Raw genomic sequence first — 16,138 nt, 5'->3', positions numbered from 1 at the left:
TAGTTCCACTGATACCACTCATTCGATGTGATCTCTCCATGCTAGACTGGGGCCATTTCCCTTTCTGCTTCTTCATTTTAGAACCCTTTTCAATTCCAACTGTTTCTTCTTGATCCCTGGTTCATCCCATTCCTTTCCTGCCTACACATGCTCTCCCCTCCGCTTGGAGCATCCACCTTTCTCACGATGTTTAAGCAGTATATTGATCTCTGGAGTTCATCTTCATTCTTGCAATGATTATCTGTTCATCTGCAAACAAAAGGGTGTTAAATATAGCTCCTTGATCCAGTTTACATGCTGGTTTTATATTTTTCTTCCATTTGAAAGAAAATTACTATTTCATCTATATACTAATTAAGATATTAAATAAGAGTGGTGGCATTGGGCATCATCATCCTCAACAAACTCCTCTGTTTATTGATTTCCATTCTGTAACATTTTATCTAACATGTTTTGATACTTGTTAGTTATTGCTGCAAGCAGCTGATTTGGAATGTTTAGATTCTTGAATATGGTCCACAGTTTGTTCTCTAAGACTCTGTCAAAGGCTGTCTGGTATTCTACAAATGCTATGTGTGTTTCCATGTTGAATACACAATGCTTTTCCATTAAGATTTTTAATGTAAAAGCTTGGTGAATAACAAACATCCTTTTTAGAAGCTAGTTTGTTCTTCACAAAGTTTATCATCTACACATGATTTAAATTTTGAAGTTAATATTCGTTAATATTAATATAACTTATAACCAGTTTTTAGAAGACTTATTCCTCTGTAGTTTTCACAGTTGCTCTTATTGCTTTTTTATATATTGGGTTGATAATTGCCTTATTCCAACTTTCTGGGACTTTTCATTCTGAAAGATGTTAAATAATTTTAAAAGTTATTTGACAAACAGGATGCCTGCATATTTAATACATTCTATATTTGTTCCATCTTCTCCAGGGGATTTTTCCTGATTTACTTTGCTATATTGCTTGTTGGATTTCTTGTAAATTTATTGCTTCCACTATATATTTCAATATTTCCAATCTCCAAACAAAGAAAACCAATACTCAGTATAATAATACTCCACTCAATTTCACCAATACTCAGTGCTCACATTTTTGGAAGGCATCCCTAATGGGTGCTTTCAGCCTAGTATTTTTGAATATCATATTATGTTCTTTAAAAAAATTATTGCTTCACGCCAAAAACCATGAAATATGACAGTTAGTAATGTTTTTCCAGAATCTTCACAAACAGCTAATCAGAGCAATTGAATGAGATGGTAGTTTATTGGAGATTTTGAATTCTTCCTCTACTTAGGAAAGGCAATAATAACAGCCTTTTCCCAGTTATCTGGTTCTCACAGAACATTCTGTTAAAAAAGGTATGGCAGTCGATCCATGGCCAATGGCAACAGATGTTTGACCATCTCGTGATGGATGTTACTTGTCCATCAGCAGTTGAGTGACATTTAAGCAAAGCTGTTTTCAAGCCAGCAAAGTTTGGTCGATTGGTAAAGCCTCAGCTACTAATGGCACAAACGTTAAGCAAGTTTAAGCATGGTCAGTAGTTGGAAGGGGTTATTCGTTCGATGCTGTTGGCACACTCTCCCTCGATGAGTCTTTGGACTCCCTGGAGGTGTCACATAATAATAATAATAATAATAATAATAATAATTTCTTCAGGCCTTTTCTACTCTTCAGTATGATTCAAAGGAAACAGAAATTTTTTTTTGTTTTTGTTTTTCTGCTTTGGATTTTTTGGAAGGGAATTTGGAGGAACCATACAGCTTCCTTCTTCTTCTTCTACGGCTTCTCCCACTTAAGTGGGGTCACTGTTTGTTATGAGTCTCCTCCACACCTTCCTGTCTTGGGCTGTCACCACATCCAAGTTCTCCATCTTCAAGTCCTCTTCTACCAGCTCCCTCCATCTCTTCTTTGGCCGCCCACGCTTCCGCCTTCCTTGCACATCCATCTGCATGACCCTTCTTCCCACATATTCGTCCTCCCTCCTCATCACATGATCAAACCATCTCAACCTTGCCTCCTGTATTTTCGCTCCTAAGTTCGTAACTTTCACTGTTCCCCTGACATAGTCATTTCTCAGATGATCCTTTCTGGTCACACCGCACATCCACCTAAGCATTCTCATCTCTACTACTTCCATCCTGCTGATGTTATTTTTCCTCAGGGCCACAGTTTCTATAGCATATGTCATAGCTGGCCTCACTACTGTCCTATAAATTTTGCCTTTCAGATTGATCGGCACCCTCTTATCGCATAACACTCCAGCCATCTCCCTCCAGTTCCTCCAACCCCCTTGTATCCTGCATCCCACTTCCTTCTCAGCTAATCCATCTTCTTCCACTGTTGAACCTAAGTATCTAATGTCTCTCACCTTCCTGATGACATTTCCTTCCAGCTCCAGATCTGTCTCCAGGCCACCGCCCACTGCGCAACACATATACTCTGTCTTACTTCTGCTGAGTCTCATACCTCTCTCTTCCAGTACTTTTCTCCATCTTTCCAGTTTAGTTTCCGCTTCTTCTCTTCAATCTACACACAACAAGATGTCATCTGCATACAACATTGTCCAAGGTGCATCTTCTCTCACCTCCTCTAATAAACAGAAACAGACTTAATGCTGACCCTTGATGCAAGCCAACTGTTACTTGAAAACTTTCTTTCTGTCCCAAACAGGTCCGAACACTTGTCTTCACATTTCTGTACATTTCCCGCACCAACCTGACATATTTCTCCAGCACCTTCTTCTCCCTCAGACACCTCCAGACTTCTTGCCTTGGCACTCTATCGTATGCTTTCTCCAGATCAATAAATACCAGATGTAGCTCCCTTTGTTTCTCTTGAAATTTTTCCATCATCTGTCGTAACCCAAAGATAGCATCTGTTGTTGATCTACCAGGCATGAAGCCAAATTGTTCCTTTGTAATCTCCACCTCCTCCCTCAATCTACTATCAAGAACCCTTTCTAGGATCTTCATTGTGTGGGACATTAACTTTATTCCTCTGTAATTTTTACAGTCTTGTGCATCCCCTTTACCCTTGTAGATGGGAACAAGAGTACTCTCCCTCCATTCCTCGGGTATATTTTCCTGTTGGCAAACTTTCATGAACAGGTCCCACAGCAGGTCAATTCCCTCTTCCCCCAGTGCCTTCCATGCCTCCACTGGAATTCTGTCGGGGCCCACCGCTTTTCCATTCCTCATGCTCTTCATGGCCTCCGTCACTTCCATTCTACTGATGTTCTGCACCATCCCCTCAGAAGGCTGCCCATCTCCTCTGTGAGTCCTTGCATTTTCCTCATTCAAAAGTCCCTCAAAGTATATTTTCCATCTGTTTCTTATGTCCACATCCCTCCATAATACTCTGCCTTCAGCATCTTTGATTTGCCTCACATGTAAGATGTCCTTAGCTGCTTTATTTCTACATTTCGCTAGTTGGTAAATTTTTCTCTGTCCTTCCTTTGTTTCTAATTGATCATACAGATCTTGATATGCCATGGCCTTCGCCTGTGCCACAACTCTCTTGGCTTCTTGCTTTCTCTCTTTGTACACCTCTCTGTCCTCTTCCACTCTCGACTCATCCCACTTCTGCTTTGCCTTCTTAGCTGTCACTGCCACTTGTACATCATTATTCCACCACCAACCCTCCTTCTGCTCTCTAATCTTTCCAGATGTCTCACCAAGCACCTCGATTGCACAGCTCAGGATTACTTTTGAATTATGTTTCCACCAATCTTGTACACTTTCCAGTCCATCCGAAATCCTCTCTAACACTCTCTCCCTAAAACGATTCCTCACACTCTCCTCTTTTAAGCGAAACCACTTAATTGTCTTCATCCCATGGCAACCAGAAGTTCTTATCTTCGATCTTATTTTAAAGTCTGCGCACAGCAGTCGGTGTTGTTGTGCTACTTGATCTGTTGGAATTACTTTACAATTTGTCACAACCTTAAGATGTTTTCTTCTAGTCAAAATGTAGTCAATTTGTGAGCTGTTGTTACCACTTCTAAATGTTATCAAATGTTCTTCCCTCTTGAAGAAAAACGAGTTCACAATTGCCAGATCAAACGCTACTGCAAAGTCCACAACCCTCTCTCCTTCCTGGTTCATCATTCCCACTCCGTGGCCACCATGCACCCTTTCACAGTCTCTATTCTGTCTTCCTATGTGCCCGTTCAAGTCTCCTCCGACAATCACCATCTCATTTTCTTCCAATTCCCTCATTTCTTCATCTAACACATTCCAGAACTCATCTTTTTCCTCTGCTGTACAACCAACTTGCGGAGCATATACACATAATACGACCACCCGCTCTTCTCCAAGACCCAATTTCATTCGCATGATCCTGTCGTTCCTTCTACCCACGTCCAGTACTTCACCCTTCATTCTGCCACACACCACAATTCCTACACCATTTCTTCCCTCGTTATTCGCTCCAGAGTAGAACAATTTATATCCATCTCCCAGTTCCTTTGCCTTTCTCCCTTTCCACCTTATCTCCTGCACACATAAAATGTCCAACTTCCTCTTCCTCATCATGTCTGCCACCTCTCTTCCCCTTCCAGTCATGCTTCCAACATTCAGTGTTCCCACTCGCAACATCCTCTCCACCTGCTGGGCTCGTTTCTTTAACCTATGTTAAGATATTTGGTTTTCATTAGTCTTGGATTTTTTCTGGTTTAAGAAGATACTGCTGATGTTTTAGCAAATATCTTTCTTAGTGTGTTGGTCATAGCTGGGTCAGAAACTGTGCTCCTTTATGTTCAAGGATACAGTGGCAAGTAGTATAGTTGCAGAAGTGATTGGTGTTAAAGCACAGAAGGTGGGCCAATCAGCTTGCTGAATTTTCCTTTGCAATATCCATTATGTTGCACATGGTTGTCAATGTAAGAGATGGATATCGACTCTCTTCTCATTGATACTACAGCGGGAGGAGGGAGGCGAGCAGGCAATAATGTTTGGGTAGGCATGTGAAAGAAGTGTTGCTTCCAGAGTTCAAGAAGGAGAGATTGTTGTTGTTGTCATCCATATACTAAACTCTTTCTCTGATGCTTCTTTGGGCACTACCCCATAATGTTGTGTCTGTTTAAATCCCCCCCTTAAAAGTAAGGGGGTTGTAATTGCAATATGAAATTATCCAAGTCATCCTGAGAAATATAGTTGCAAGGAGAAGATAGATGAAGCATACTGTTATGAAAGTTTCAAAAGAGTCAGATGGTAACAGCCTTTATGTTGATATTAAGTGGGACTTGCTGAACAAGCATATGGTTGCCCACGAGAATGACAACTCCTACATGGGTAGGCCCATCCCCCTCGTTCTGTCCGTAAGAATGATAATTGCATTTTATAATACCGGATAATCACCAGGCTTCAAGTATATTTCATGCATCAAGACTCTGTTGCAGAAGCAAACTTCTGCAACAAAGTCTTGATGTCGATGAAGTTTCATTGGAATCTATGACAATTCCATTGTAGGCCCATCCTGTAATCATGAATGATAATCAAGTTTCATAATACCAGATAATTACTAGCTTCAAGTATGTTCCTACAGGCAGAAGTTGGTATATACTTTTGCAACAGAAGCTTGATGTCATTGAAGTTTCATTGGAATCCACGACAGTTCCATTGTAGAAATGTTTTCATATGTCTTCTTCTGAGGAATCATCTAGCTTTCTATGTTAAGATATTTGGTTTTCATTGGTCTTCAGGGTTATTTTCTGTTTTGAGAGCTGTAGATGGCCAGAGTCTATCATTTCTTCTTCGTCATGAAAAATATCTCGGTCAAATTCAACTTCCTCTATGGAAGCAGAGGTATCCAATTCTATCTGTTAAAATATTAAAGGGTCTCGAAGAATGTCTTTGATCCTAATTTATTATTATTATTAACATCTGACCTACCTGGAGTCAGAGACTCATCGTAGGAGTACACACTATTACACACAATGCTCATCCAACTGTGCTTTAAACTGGCGCAATGTGTCTACATTCACAACACACTCAGGCAATGTATTCCACTCACCAATCCCTCTCCCATTCTATGAAAAATCTCTTCCATGTCAACCTCATAACAATTCCTGACTAGCTTATATGTTTCAATCATATCCACCCTGTTCCTCCTATTCACAAGGCTTTGTAACATACATTCTCTCAATCTGTCCTCATACTCCACATTCCAAAGACCTGTATGAATTTTCTCTGGACCCTTTCCAACATATCCTCATCACCATGAAAACCCGACAACCAAATCTGTGCATAATAATCCATATGAGGCCTGATGAAGGCCTTATACAATGCCATCATAACTTCTCTATTTCTGCATGTAACAATAACTTGAAGAGGCTGAAAATGTGGCTGTGAAACAGACCTACTAAGGTTGTCATACTTTTTGATATGTTTATCCTTAATTTTTTGGAATTCTTTATTAACAGACTTTTTTAACAAATATCAACAAGCATATCCCACAAGTCTGTGTTGAAACAGAAGACAGTTCAGATTAGAGAGAACTAAGTGCTATGGTAGTAGTAAGTTACAAGTAGTGGCAATCTGTTCATGAAGAGCCTTAAATGAATGAAGCACCTTCCCTTCATCCCTCGTTAGAATAATGCTCTCCTGTTTAGGGTAGTCACTTAAAATCTTCCCAAATATTCTTTATGCTGTCCAGAGGAGAGCAATTTAGCTCACAGATGATCCCATCCTTACAGACTCACTTCAACCTCTATCTCACAGACACAATGTTTTAGCAATGCCTATTCCACAGGCACTTCTATAATTTGGCAACCATCATTTCTCCACTTTTTGATGGGCCTGTTTAAACAAGAGAAAACAGCAGCTGTCCATCATCCCTTTTCAGCACAACTATAAACACACCAAACCTGCTTTTCTTCTTCCTCTTTTATTCTGTCTAATGTTCTTCTGGAACAGCCTTTCTGATGAAATATTCCCAAAACTACAAACTGCAACTCTGTAAGAAAAATGGCAAACTTTTTTTTTCTCAATCACCACCTGTATGAAAAATTACCATGTATGAACTACCATGTATGAATGTATGAAGAAATACCAAGTTCTTTGACTCTTGCATATGAGATCAATATAAAAAAAAAAAGTAGGGCAATAGTGTCACACTCATAGATGAACTTCATCTCCCATATAGTATTCACAAAACCATCATGCCTATGGTGAGTAATTCAAACCCACAGCTTCCTGAAGAGCATATACATTAACAACTTGGACAACCAGGTAGGTATTTCATAAGAAGATTATTCTAAAAGGTCTGAATCTCAATTCAAACCATTTTTCAAGATTGTTTAATGTTAGGTTGGCAATTTGCTGTTGGATTAATTGTGATTCTAGCATCAATGAGTCTTTGGACTCCCTAGAGGTGTCACATAATAATAAAAGCACTGCACTGCACAACTAGCACAGCACTGTATCCCAATTAGATACTTTGTGGTATCTTATCCTAACAACGAATCCATTACGTAAGAATTCACTTAAACAACCAACACCCCAGAATCAACACCCCAGCTGTTGCAGAATGTGTGGTGGAGATACTTAATGACCAGTTGTTTTTTTCCTGGAAGAGGAAAAAAACAACTGCATTCCATTCTTAGACACAATGGTCACCCGCCAGCCTGATGGAACCTTGGTTTTCTCAGTATATAGAAAACCCACCCATACAGGCAAATACATTCACCAACAATCCCCCCCCCACAACAATATGGAGTCATTAAGACACTACACAACAGGGCTAAACTTATCTGCTCGAATGACAATGCCCTAACCACAGAACTAAACCACATCCTCAACACATTCTCAGCCAATGGCTACCCCCCCCACAAAAATCCAAAAAATATTAAAACCAGTAAACCACAACCCCCCCCCTCCCCTTCACAACAAGGATTACTCTAAATCCATCACCATACCTTACATCCGAGGCACCTCAGAAAAAAATCACAAAAATCCTAAAAAAACATAACTTAACTTCTTGTTACAAACCTTATAAAAAATTGGCATCCCTTATCTGCTCAACAAAAGACCAACCTCCCCCGCTAGACCTACCTGGGGTGTACCAGGTCCCTTGCAGCTGTAAGCTGTCCTACTTCGGCCAAATAGGCAGGACAGCAAATATCAGAATTTCAGAACACAAGGACTACATCCGGTTTCACCAATACAGCCACTCTGGTCTTGCTGACCATGCTCTGGATACCTGCCATAGAATACGGTGGAAAAAAGCCAGGATAATAGCACCGTAGCAAATACAGATATGAAAGGCTTTTCATAGAATCAGCTTCAGCCCTAAGAAATGAACCAAACTTCAACAAATTTGGCTGCATGAAACTCCCTCAAATTTTGGAAACCTTCATCAGAAGACCTCCAGCCCAATCACCCAAGAATACCAACATCGCACGCTAGAGGGCACCATCAGGACTTTAGGAGAAATAATAGCTTCATTCTTCTTACTCATTTATTGTTTGTGCTGTGCCTGCGTGCACGTATCTTGTACCTAAGTTCTTGAAAATGGCAGCGTGACGTTGCCGAAATATAGAAATATATTAAAATTTATTTTAATATATATCCTAGTACATTGTAATTTCCTGAAATAATATAGTGAAAATGCATAACCAACGTCTAAGCCTTTCCACGAGAATTACGATAATCCAGCCTGGAGAGATCACATCAAGTGAGTGGTATCAGTGGAACTAGCTGTAGATCCAGAAATGAGTTGTTGTGTTTGTATACCAATGCTAGAAGTATAAGAAACAAGGCGGATGAAATTGTTGCACTAATTGTGTCTGTGCACCCAGAGATTGTCGGAATAAGTGAGACATGGTTAGATGAGGACGACATCCTGAAAGGAATAGAGATGGAAAGGTATGACGTGTTTCATGAGGATAGAAGAGATAAAAAGGAAGGGGGAGTGCTATTGATGATAGAGAAAGAGTTATGTCCATACAAGGTAGAGATGCAAGAGGGAAATAGAGCCAGTGGTTTTGAGGCAGTATAGTGTGAGATAGAGGTGAATAGAATCAAATATTTGGTGGATGTTCTTATAGATGAGGTAATGTGGATGGTGGTGATAGTGAAATGTATAGTCAAATAAGCCAAGCAAATAAGAAAAGGGTGATCATTATGGGTGATTTTAATTATGGCAATATAGACTGGAAGAAAAGAAAATGAGTTTCTTGAGATTTTGAGGGATAACTATCTCAGACAGTATGTAACAGAGGGCACACGAGGATTAAGGGTCTTGAAATTGGTCATCTCATCGGAGGATATAATTATCAATGAGGTGTCAAATCATCTACCAATTCAATTGGTGAAAGTGACCATGAGGTGATTACCTGGGTGGTTGCCACAGTGCAAGGACCCCTGTGAAAAAAGGGTATATGTGGAACTACAAGGGGGGGGTGATTATGAAGAGCTCAGGAGACAGCTTGCAGGTGTAGCACGGAATGAGGAGTTAGCTGGAAAAGAGATCAATGCAGCTTGGGGAATTTTCAAAAACTATTTAGTAGATGCAATGTCTAAATGTATACCACGGGTGAGAAGGTTAAATAAGGTAGGTGTGAGATGGATGAATAAAGAGATTAAGCATGCGATACAGAGAAAAACGGCATTATGGAGGCAGCATAAGAGAAGTGAAAGTAACCATTTTCATGAGGTCTACAAAGACCAGGCAAGGAGGGTGACTTGTTTGGTGAGAGTAGCTACAGAGAGGTATGAACAGCAGTTAGCTAATGAAGCCAAAAAGAATCCTAGGGAGTTCTTTCGATATGTAGCCAGCAAAAGAAAGAATGATTATGGAAGGATGACATTGATTGGAGAAAATGGTATAAAGACAGCTGTTGCAGAATGTGTGGTGGAGATACTTAATGAACAGTTCATAAAGATCTTTCAATCTTGTGAATGTGAGTTCATGGAGAGATTAAGAGCAGTTGATGATGGGGAGGAGAGACTGACTGTAAGTGAGCAAGAGGTGTTTGGGGAGTTGAGTAAACTAGATGTAAATAAGACTGTGGGACTTGATTAATACAAGTCTTGCACTTGGTCAAGTTCCTAAAGTGTGGAAGGAGGGCAAAATTGTGCCACTTCATAAAGGAGGTGATCGAACTCAAGCATCAAACTATAGGCCTATCTCTGTCTCAGGTGTTGTGGTTAAGTTGTTGGAGAAGCTTGTGAGAACTAGGATCCAGAGTTGGGTTGACAACAATGGTATAATCTTTGATGGACAGCATGGATTTGCTAAGGGGAGGCCATGTTTTAGTAATCTACTTACTTATTACAATAAAGTGACTGCTTCCTTGGACAGAGGAGAAGGATACACAGTAATATAGTTGGATTTCGCAAAAGCTTTTGATAGAGTACCTCATGATAAGTTGACAGTCAAACTAGAGTAGATGGGGTTGGATATTAGATTAGTGCATTGGATTGGAGACTGGCTATCTGATAGGTATCAACAAGTTGTGTATGGGGGTGCGATATCCAGGAAAAGGAAAGTCACTAGTGGAGTGCCTCAGGGGTCTGTTTTAGGGCCATTACTATTTAACTTGTATATTAATGATATTGGCGAAGATTTGGATGGCGATATTCAGTTGTTTGCAGATGATGCAAAGTTGGGACGAACCATAAAGAGTAGTGAAGATGTTGTGGCCTTGCAAGAAGACTTGAATAAATTGAGTGATTGGGCAAGCAAAGGGGATGTGAGTTCAATGTTGCAAAATGTAAGGTTTTAAAATTTGAAAAACAAAGATGGGATGCAGAATTTATGCTTGGTGAGAATATATTGTTGGAGGTAGAGGAAATAAAGAGATCTGGGGATGATATTGGATAAGGATCTAAAATTTAGGGGACACATAGCCAAAATTGTGAAGACAACACAAAGGCTTCTGGGAATGATGCAGAGGACAGTGACGTGTAGAATTAGGGAGATTCTTGTTCCGTTGTATAAGGCTTTTGATTAGGCCATCACATGGACTATTGTGCCCAGATTTGGTCACCGGGTTTTCAGAAGGATGAGGAGATGTTGGAAAGGATCCAAAGGTGACTGACTAAGGTAGTTTCTGACCTCTGGAATGTCGAGTATGAGGAAAGATTGAGAAGATGTAATTTGCAGAGTCTGGTGGATAGGAGGAAGAGGGGAGATATGATAGAGACCTACAAGTTGGTAAGGGGTTGTTATAGGATCAATGGTGGAGAAGTTCTACAGAGAATAGTGGGAGATCAGGGGAGAACTAGAGGTCATCCCTGGAAACTGTATAAAGAGGGTGTGAGTAGGGGAGTGTGAGGCAGGTTTTTTTCGTGCAGAGTTGTGAGTGATTGGAATGCCTTGCCTGAGAGTGTGGTGTCTGCAAGGAGTTTGAATGTGTTTAAGACACAAGGGACAATGAGATGTGTGTGAGATAAAAGGACCTCCTAGATGAGTCTTTGACTCCATGAAGTCTTGTTTAATAATAATATCGCATAAATGGGAGAAGGAGAGCCACATTTCTCAGACTTTAAAATGCTTAATTCTCTTAGAGCATTTATATTCACAAATTTTGTAATTAAATCTATTAAAACACAGTTCGTTTTCCATTTTTTTCTTTGTTTCTATTTTATACTTATATGAAGCAGATGCAGAGTGAAATGAAGAGAATTGTAGACATGTATGAAGAATGAAAATGATGAAAACAAATATTGTCAGTTTGAAAGAAGTAAGGAAAGACCTGTCAGTGGCATTTCATGGCAATTCAATTATTAGAAGTGTTGTAAATGAGAAAATGCACAAGGTTTGTTTAACTGGAGGTAAAATGAATAGAGTGATTGAGGAAAAGAATATGAGGACTAAGCAAGCAAAGGTGATGGTAGTGGTAGTAGGGACAAATGACTTGACTGGGAACAAGGAGAATGTAAGATTGAATACTAGTAGGTAGTTTTGAAGGATAAAAGATAATAGTGTAGAAGGAAAGGAGTCAGTGTGCCGCCCAGGTATTACAGTGATAAGATGAGATGGAGAGCAAGAATTATGAATGATATGTTAGGAGAAATACGTGAAGAGAAAGGTGTGCAGTATGTTAATTGAATGAGTTTAAAGGAAGAATTGAATTGTATATGAGAGACTGACTGCATTCGAATGGTTTTGGTATGAATAATCTGGAGAGACTGCTGCTGGAATGGAGAAGAATAAGTGCAGAGAATGAATCTGAACAATTAAGAAGCAATGTGAATGAGTGGGAGAGTAGGGAAGGAGAGATTGAAGTGGTGCTTATGAATGAAGAAATGGGTAGCACGAGTGTAGAGAATGAGAGAACAAGTGCGCAAGACAAACAGGGAACTGGCGAGACTCTCAGAATGCAGAGGGGAACACAGCATGAGAAAGGCTGATGCACCAAGAGGATATGAATGTGTGTGTGTGTGTGTAGACAAAAAAGGAAGAGGATGTAAGGGAAAACAGTTGGATTTCAAGAGAGTTCTGGGACAAGTAAGGGGAAGTCATATCTAATAAGTGGTACCAGTTAAACTTATATGTGTTATAGATCCAGGAATGAGCAGTTATGTTTGTATAAGTATCAAAAACAACGGAAATGAAATTATTATTATTACATGACATTTCCACGGAGTCCAAAGACTCATCAAGAGACGGCACCTACCCTACAACTCTGTCTCCACCAACTACAATGAACCACTATTACCTTCATCATCATATACACCAGTGCCATCTACCACCCACCACTACCACCACTAGCATTTTCATGACAATCACAAACATCCATGCCCACAGCGGGATTCGAACCCTCAGCCTTGTGTCTGGAGAGCGGATACGTTAACCACTCGGCCAACCAGGCCAGCATGGCCTGGTTGGCCGAGTAGAATTGAAATGGAAGAATTGATTGAATTCATCCACCCAAAAATTGTTGGAATAAGGGAGATATGGTTGGATGAGGATGACATCATGACAGAAAGAGAGATGGAATGGTATGATGTATTTTATAAATATAAAAAAGATAAAAAGGGAGGTCGAGTGCTATTGATGATAGAAAAAGAGTTATGTCCACACAAGGTAGAGATGCAAGGGAGAAATAGTGATAATGGTTTTGAAGCAGTATAGCATGAGATAAAAGTGAATAGAATGAAAAACCTTGTTGGATGTTGCTATAGACCTGGTAATGTGGAGGGTAGTGACCAGGAAAAATTATCAAAAAAGTTGGATGGGCCCCCTGAATGAAGCTTTCCTACAAAGGGCTCTCCTGCTACCTTTGCTTAGCCATGTTTCATACATGTGATGCCTATTTTCATGACATATTGCATAAACATTTATACCATAATAATTCACAGTCTAGCTGAAGGATGATATCCAACATCTACTACATTCAATACTCCACACAGCCATTCAGGGAACATTTATCAAATTTCCATTGCAGGTATGAATACCTTGAATACATGTTTGTATAAGATGCTAGTTGTATATCTCACATATTAAAACAATATCACTCTGAAATACTCTTTCTTTTGGAATACTTTTATTATTATTATTATTATTATTATTATTATTATTCAGGCCTCCAAGGAGTCAAAAGACTCATCGAGGGAGGTCCTTCCTAAGACATAAAGTCTGTCAAGACTCACTGAGGGGAGGTCCCCCCCTGAGAAACAAAAAGTCTATCATACCACTCTTTAAACTCACTGACCGTTCTCGCTCCCACCACTCCATCAGGCAATGCATTCCATGGCTCAACCACCCTCCACACAAAGAAACCACTCCTTACCCGCTTGCTCACAGTTTCCTTTCGTAACTTCCAGGGATGGCCTCTTGTCATCACTCCTTCCCGCTGATCAACCAAGCGAAAGAACTCCCCAGTGTCAACCCTGTAACCACCTCTCAACAGTTTAAAAGTCTCAATCATATCACCTCTCCTTCTTCTATCCACCAAACTCTGCAGTCCACATTCTCTCAGCCGATCCTCATAACTATCCTTGTACAGTCCTGAAACCATCTTTGTCATCCGTCTTTGTATCCTTTCCACAGTTAATTTATCCCCTTCAAATCCTGGGGACCAAATCTGAGAACAATAGTCCAAGTGTGGTCTGATCAGAGACTTATACAACGGAATGATAACCCTCTTATCTCTGCAGGTCAGTGTCCTTCTCATAATAGCAGCAATCCTCTGTGTTACCTTCACCACCGTTGCAATATGTCCCCTAAACTTCAGGTTTCTATCAATCATCAACCCCAGATCTCTTGTCTCCCCTACTTCCTCCAGTATAACTCCTCCCATAGAGTATGCCGCATCCCATCGATGTTTCCCAAACCTCAAGACCTTACATTTTGCTGCATTAAACTGAACACCCCCATTCATTTGCCCATCTATCTAGCTTATTTAAATCCTCTTGCAGGGCTACCACATCTGCACTATTACTAATAATCCTTCCCAGCTTCGCATCATCTGCAAACAACTGAATATCCCCCTGCAATCCACTGGCAATGTCATTGATATAAAGGTTAAACAATATAGGTCCTAGTACTGAGCCCTGTGGGACCCCACTTGTAACCCTCTGTCTCCTGGAAACTGCTCCACCATACACAACTCTCTGATACCTATCAGACAGCCAATCCTGAATCCAGTTGACCAATCTGACATCCAGACCCATGTGCTGCAACTTAAATATCAGCTTATCATGTGGCACCCTGTCAAATGCCTTTGCCAAGTCTAAGAAAATTGCAGTTTATGCCTTTCCCTCATCTAATGTTCTTGTAACTTTATTATAAAAGGCTAGCATATTGCTAAAACAAGAGCGTCCTTTCACAAATCCATGTTGATTCTCACAGATAACATTACCCTCATCTGCCCAATGCTGTACACGGTCCCTCACTACTTTCTCCAAGATCTTAACAACTACTGATGACACACAGACTGGCCTATAATTAGACACTTCCAGTCTGTTACCACCCTTATGCAATGGCACTATCTTACCTTCCTTCCATTCCCTGGGCACCTTTGCCAAAGCCAGACTTTCATTGAAAAGCCACGTTAAAGGTACTGTCAATTCCCTAGCACATTCTCTCAAAACTCGTGGTGAAATACCATCCAGTCCCACAGCTTTACTGACATCCAGAGTACTCAGTATCTGAAACACACTCTCCTCCTGTACCTCCAGACCTCGTACCAGTCCTATCCCTCTAGCATTAAAACTGACTCCTCTAGGATGAAATACTCCAATAAAGTGTTCATTGAACAATTCCACTATGTCCTCTGCATCAGTCACTCTATTCCCATTTTTATCCCACAATATCATTCTTCCACAGTCATTTCTCCTCCTACTGGCCACATAGCTAAAAAATTCCCTAGGATTTTCTTTGGATCTTAGGGCCAATCTCCTCTCATATTCCAGTTTCGCTTTCCTTACCACACTAGTCACTCTTCTGGCCTGTGTCTTATATTCCTCATGCATCTCTTCACCTATCTCCTTATATCTCTTCCATAGCCTCTTTTTCGCATGCAATTCCTGTTTAATATTGTTTGTCATCCACTTTACTCCAAATTGCGTCCTCTTCTTCACTCGTGGTATACAACTTACCATTGCTGATAACAAATATTCTTTCACAATTTCCCACGCACTGGTGATATCCCGGCCTTCCAATTCCTCCCTCCATGAAACTTCCCGAAGTTGACGTCTAAGACTATTATAATCACCTGCCTTATAATTCCACATAAGTTCCCGTCTCTTTGATACTACTGCATGTCTATTCATTTTCCAAGTCAACACCATATGGTCACTCTCTCCAACGGGTGGGAGAGACGTCAACTCAGTTATTATCAACTCTTCTGATGCTATAACCAAATCCAAAATTTTTGAACCTCTTGTTCCCTCTGTTACATGTTGCCTAAGACATTTGTCCCTCAAGAATTCTAGAAATTCCATTTCCCTATTGCTACATGCATCTTCCTCTCTCCAATTTATACTACTGAAGTTAAAATCTCCCATAACAATCATTCTTCTTGCACTTGCCAAACTTAGCTGTCTAAACATCTCCTGGTCCCCATCCTCTGTGCTCCTGGGTCTGTAGCAACACCCCACTAAATATCCTGTCTTGCCTACCTACCTCACACCATACGCTCTCAAAATCATTTGTCTCACTTCCTTCCAAATTCTC

General features: G+C 40.3%; 1 protein-coding gene across 2 annotated transcripts in view; it reads right to left on the bottom strand.

Moving 5' to 3' along the window:
- The window catches only part of LOC150096472 (ephrin type-A receptor 4-A-like), a 709,579-nt gene that overhangs the window by 256,816 nt on the left and 436,625 nt on the right, over window positions 1–16,138 (bottom strand). The window lies entirely within an intron of this gene.

This window comes from Typopeltis vanoorti, chromosome 18 (genome assembly GCF_054136105.1).
Source record: "Typopeltis vanoorti isolate ZY-2024b chromosome 18, IOZ_Tvanoo_1.0, whole genome shotgun sequence".
NCBI classification, from domain to species: Eukaryota; Metazoa; Arthropoda; class Arachnida; order Uropygi; family Thelyphonidae; genus Typopeltis; species Typopeltis vanoorti.
This window is presented reverse-complemented; position numbering and strand designations above follow the sequence as displayed.